This window comes from Micropterus salmoides, unplaced genomic scaffold (assembly GCF_014851395.1).
Source record: "Micropterus salmoides isolate LMB-PRFRI ecotype aquatic unplaced genomic scaffold, ASM1485139v1 Ms_hic_scaffold_20, whole genome shotgun sequence".
Classification (NCBI taxonomy): Eukaryota; Metazoa; Chordata; class Actinopteri; order Centrarchiformes; family Centrarchidae; genus Micropterus; species Micropterus salmoides.
Genome location: NW_024041151.1, coordinates 25,744,332 through 25,750,683, shown reverse-complemented (window position 1 = coordinate 25,750,683; position 6,352 = coordinate 25,744,332). Strand labels below are relative to the sequence as shown.

General features: G+C 38.5%; 1 pseudogene; it reads right to left on the bottom strand.

The window, feature by feature from the left end:
• Positions 1 to 2,467: 2,467 nt before the first annotated feature.
• LOC119915011 overlaps positions 2,468 to 6,352 on the bottom strand; it is an 8,819-nt pseudogene continuing 4,934 nt past the window's right edge.

Genomic DNA, 6,352 nt, shown 5'->3' with positions numbered 1-6,352 from the left:
GGTATCGCTGCGCTTTTTAAATTTTTTTTAAAGAAACTACTAAAAGTAAAGAGTTGAGTCTTTAATGTAATGGAAGCCAATTTATTAGACAGCCTTAGTACATGTTAGGTACACATGGAAGTATTGTTTGTGCTTCAACACTCGCAAACATACAATCCCAATAAGTTAAACAGTTTTAGGACAGACTAATGTATTTATTTTTTTTTCTCTGATAAATAATTTTGATATAAATCAATTAATTTGACAACCCTATAACCCTATACAACAGCAAATTATAGTAGAAAAAAAAAACACAAAGTCAAGCGTTTGCATCACAGAAAACGCATTATAGTGCAATATACAACTTGTTGGCCAGGAAAGGGGAAGGAGGGGAGGAAATAAAAGTGAAAAGGGTGGGTTTAAGTTTTTTGCAAAGCCATTCGCCATTGGAGGGTTTACATTGCACCAGAGGAGGAAACGGATAAAGTTCTTTTTTCTCAGTTGACGACTAACAGCTACAGCTAAACATCACAAACACGGCGGCTTCACATTGGCATCTTTAAAGGAAAAGTATCACTACTTCGAAGTCAGAAAATTTCACCAGTCGACAGTGAGAGCTAAAACAGCAACATATGGCATATACACAACACTACTCAGTGCATGGCTCAATTAAACATTACTAACCAATGATAAGACTTATTCAGACAGGATACAATACTGAAATACAACTGGCCCTTTTAATATTCATTAAATATCAGCAAGCAACGGCCTTTTCCACAATAAAACGTGAAGTTTCTCTGGACAAAGGAAAACGTGGCAAGTAACTACTTTACAGTCTCGGCAGCCGGAGGAGGGGTGTTTCTGGCTTTTTTCTCTTTCCAATGTTTGCTAAACCAAGTGTTTTTAAACGTATACTTAACCAGAATTGTATGCGTTGAGTATCAAACACAGCAACGTAACCTTTGCCTCTTTTAACTTGTCAAGCTAGCGAGTAACGTTAGCTTTCTCATTATCAAACATCTATTGTGCCAAGCAGTACTTCGACTTTGTATCTGTGATCCTGGAGGCAAGGGACATAGAAAAAATGGATCTGAGAAAGTAACAAGTTACAAAGATTTTTTCCTCCACATCAGTTCATCCACTGCAGGAATACACTAAACTTCCTTCACACCACAAAGTCACTTTTCGGCAGATCACACGAGTTCCCAACAGTTAAACATTTTCAACTTATTCAAACAAAGTTTTTCTCGTCGCATTGCCTAGAATAGGGCTAACGAGCAAGTATCTGATTGTTTGAGTTTTTCCCAATGGGGGTGTCCTAACCTGCTACGTGACTCAGCAAACAGGCTAAGACACTCTTGCCCTGGTTCCAAGTTTCGCGTAACTCCAACATATTTTCACTGGACAAAATCAACCTTGACGTTTCTGTTTCCCCTCCACAACGTGGGCAACATTGCTTGTGGTACATGTGGACAATTTTTTGCCCTCTATTCATTAGAGCTCTCTGTACATTGGGAAGAGGTGTTACAAGATGGAAATTTGCAGGAGGACAGCTGCCGAGGTTAGCTTGGATACACATACACGATGGTTTCACCGCGAAAAACTGTATCAAAACATCCTCATCACTTCTACCACTCCATAAGCATTGTCCACTTATTCTCTGTCCAACTGTGCCCAGTATGTTCCAAAGAGTAAATTTTTTATTTATTTATTGTTAGCATATTTTTTGTGCACAACTAGCGCAGTATTTTGGAAAATATACCTAAAACACTGGCAGTTGAGTTTTCACACTGTTTGTTGAGTAGTGGATAATGCTTCAGGAGTGGTTTGAAAAGTTTTGAAGCACGTTTTTATACTTTTCGATACTCAGAACAAAGGTTTTCAGTGGAGTATCCAACATCTTAGGAAAAAGCTAAATGCTAAATGTGGCTCCCAGAACACACACACACAAACATTAACAGTCCACACAAGTCCAAGCATGCTACTGAATACGAACATCTAAATGGGCTGGGGGGGACTCCTCTCTGATGAAATATCTATATATATTTATATATTGCCTGTTGACTGATATGATATATTTTACAACATCAACCTCTCAAACTGCATATCCCTCCACCCGTTCCCAATAAAACTCACACTGAGGAGGAAACCCAAAGGAACAAACGAGAAAAACCTTTACACATTCTAGCAGGTTTCATAGCATACAATATTACATTTTGGTACTTTCAGTTTTAAATGGCCTTCTGTTCTGATATTTAAACCTTTTTAAATAAGCTTATCTAGTTGCATCCATTGTAAAACATGAGAATACTTGCAACAATTTTATTCTTTGATACCACATGTATGTTCTTTTTTTTTTTATCATCCGAGATGTCTTTTTTTTTTCTTCTCAAGCAAGATGCATACACACTTAAAGTAGGGTTTTGGTGGGGATGTTAAGGGGGTAGTCAGGGTTAAGGTAAAGGGAGAGAGATGTGATATGAGGATTTTAGCTTGTCACTTCCTCTTCTGGTTTGTTCATGGCCTTGAGCTGCTCCAGCAGGGTGGTGGGGGTGAAGATGTTGGTCGATCCTGGAGACACACATGCATAGAACACACACACACACCACACCACAGCATTAGATCTGCACGTTTGGAAATAAACTGATGACAAAAATGTGTTTTCAGCTCTTGCTATGAATATACTGTAGATGAGGGCAGGCTCACATAATGTTGAAAGAAAAATAGAAACACTGAGCAACCCAAAGTTAAAAATCATAAATCAATTAGCCAGAAGGTTAAAATGGATCACGTACCAAAGAGTTTGAAAAACAAATTCTAAAGGTGGGAGGTAACTAAGTACTTTTACTGTACTCAAGCACATGTTTAGGTGCTTCCTGTATTTGTAATATTGTAATAGTGTTTTTCTAACCTGCATTTCATTTCAGAGGGATACTTTGTACTCTATATTTCACTAGATTTATCTTATAGCTGCAGTTACACTGCATATTCAGATTATGCGTTCAACTGAAGCTCATAAAACATCTGTTGTCTAGTAAAAATCTTGTCTTCAGAAGAATTCTTTAAAAGTCCTGAAAACTGTCTTGCTTCAGTCAATTTTAGATATTTAACGAAGAAAAATGTCTCAGCTTGTGTAGGAACGTGTACTCTTTTAACTGATCTTAACGTGGGTAAATCTCCAACACTAGAGGTATGACCTTGTATGTCCAAAATCAAGGATTTTCATTTTATTTCACTTGTTTTAGAGGTGAAATTTTAATCTTGATTTTTCTGTGTAAAGTAAGATGGAAATGTATTCCACTTCAATACTCTTGAGTCTTTCCCTCTACAAACATACAGCCTGAGACAAACCCATAAAGCTGTGTTAAATCACATGCAGCTGAACAATATGTAAGCACAAAAATCATTGATGACACCACACAGCTCTCATACATATTGGAGCAAAAAGCAGTAGCTGGGCTACTAGCAATCCTGCAACACAAAAATTGTCCACACAGCACAGCCAATCAGGTGTTAGAAAAATGTACACATGACAGGTGTGGGCCTTTAACTAAAGAGCATGCATAATTCAGATAGCTAAAAAAATACTGCAAAACAAACCAAAGCGGATTGTCTCTACATGTCCAAATCCAAAACCAGAAAGTTGCGTCTATTGCTAATATGAAAATGTGGAAATCTACTACTAATAACACAGGGATGAACTGTGTGACAGCTGAAGACACATTTCAGACAAGGTAAAACCTGGAAGGTGCTAGACTGGAGTAAAGCAAACTTACTGCTAAATTTGTTTGTCGTTAACCAGATTTACAGATTGATTACTGCCATCTTAATTCTTTGTCATAAAAAAGCCAAACAAACCATTTGATTTACTCCTCACACCTGCTCAACATTATCAACAGTAGCTGACCTACATTGATTTGTTTCTGTTGCAAAGCTGCGTGTTTCTCCCAATTTGGTTCGATCAGCTGCTTTACCTCAAAGACATTAACCTACAGTCCAACTAAACTTGATCCTAGGAGAGGTCTGAACAGGAAGTAGAGGTAGGTAAAGGTAAAAGCAGAAGAGAAAGAGGCAAGCCATCTCGAGTTGGGTTGTTATGTTGATGTGGGGGTGGGGGTTTAGTGTGGGTCACTGAGGTCAACGTCGGACTGGCCTCGCCTGCTCTCTGCTGTTCCCCAAACACCAGCTTCGTGGGCCTTTTTTGCCCCAAAACACAACACTGTGACATTGATCTCCAAACGCCACTAAATTATTACTGTACATGTCTAGGTTTTAGACCAAAATAGCATAACAAAAACAAAGAGTTTGTTTTAGTAAGTGATGGCCATTTTGCTCAGGAAGTGTTGAATGCAGCAGTATGTGTGGGAGCAGCCATACTGCTTATGGTGAAAGCTGCCTACAGAGAAAACCATAAAACCAAAAGTTGGTTTGTAAACGATATCGCTTTAGCAGATTAGTTAGGGATGAGATGGATGCCCAGAACTACAACGTTCTATCTTTCTATCCAGTTTTAAAGGTTCAGCGTGCAAGTTTTAGTGGCATCTAGTGGTGATGGTTGCGAATTGCAACCAACGGCTCAGTCACTGCTCAATCCTCCCTTTTGAAAAAGCGCAGGAGGTGGCTGACACACTCAAACAAAACTAGAGGAAAACGTTTCCGGCGTCAACTCACACTGAAGCTTCAGTAGCGGAGCGTTCAGCCTACACGTTGTTAATGTGTTGTTATTGTTAATTTGTTAATTACTGGGCTTCAACTATGGATAACAGCTCTCTGATAGCCCGTTCCGCTCCGCTCTCTGCAGCTAACGTTAAATATCCACACAGAGCATTTCAGAATGATTTGCTGACTTGTTCAGATTTCGCTTATTTGTTCAGTTGTCCTTATTTTTGTGCTTCTATGGTTAAGTAGCTACGTAGTTAAATTGTTTTTTGTCTGTTTTAACTGGTTTATTGTTGATACACTATCGGGAGTCTGCAAAGGGTGGTTTTATTTTGAAAATCGACCGGATTCTCTATGCCGTTCTGTGTCGGACTTCCTGCCTGGTTCATCTGCTCTGTGCTGCTTGACGCGGCTTCTGTCAAAAATAGACTGGCAGTGAATATGAACTTCAGCAAAACTTCAACAAAAAAATCAAAAATCAAATTGTAATTGCAATATCTGGCAGAAAAATCGCAATTATATTTTTCCGCAAATCGTTCAGCCCTAACGACTACTACTTCTTCTTTTTCGTACGTTTTCAGCGTAGTGTCGGAACCTGGATGAAACGCACTCTGTAAAGCCATTTGTCCATTTTGGGCTACTGTAGAAACATTGCGGCGCAACATTGTGACTTCAATGTAAGAGGACCTGCAGTGTATGTAACAGACATGGTTCATTCTACGGTAATAAAAACAAAACGGTTCATTATGTAAGGTCTTTACACGCCACTGAAAACGTAGTTATGGATATATTGTATTTCTGTCAATAGATCCTCCTAAATATTACACACTGAACCTTTAATGGGAAGTGTTTATAAAGGTAGCCTTACTAAAAATTACAGAAACAGGCAATGAGGTAGTCATGGATATTTATGCAAATAGTTTATTTTTACCCTCTGCAACAAGGTTATGTTTTGATTTTTGGTGCAGATAGTGTCACCTTGTGGCTATTTAAAATCACCTAACCTTCTGAATTGAGGAATAAGAGTTAGTTTCCCTAACAACTTGGTTCAAACAAATCTATAATCGATTTCCTGACAGAATTTAGGCACTTTTTTCAACAGTTGACATTTCAACACTACACATTTTATCCAGTTATTAAAAAAATCTTTCCAAACCATTTTACTTGAAATAGTTGCCAACTTGGAAGTGTGGCCTATTTAAAATAACTGCCGGAACCCTTAAATGCATTTAGACAACCCATGCATACATCAACTGCACAAAGTTTTCATTTAAATGGAAAACCTCAGTGCATGAGTGTGTGTATTTGAATGTAGATTAAAAACACTAAACATTTGTATTTTGGTTCAGCTTCTGAGTTAAGTTCTTCAAGAGCCTGTATATGTTTCTGTGTTCCTGCATCAATAAACTGAAATTGAAAGTCTGCTAGTTACTGGTGTAAGGGATGAGTTTTGGAAGGGTCTCCCTGCATTAGGGGGGAGGAGGGGTTAGTGCCATCTGTTTGACAGTGAGGCATTACTTTTTATTAGGTTGCTAAAGCGTATCAGGTGGAACATTGCTACATTGCCAGACTCTGTCATCAGAGAGGCATCATAGAGGCCTGCTACAAAGGGCAACTTTTGGGGCAACTGAACTGAATTTTCTGAAATCATTGTTTTTACCTATGTTGCCCCAAATTGCCAGGTGTGTCAGCACCCTGAAAGTATTATTATGAT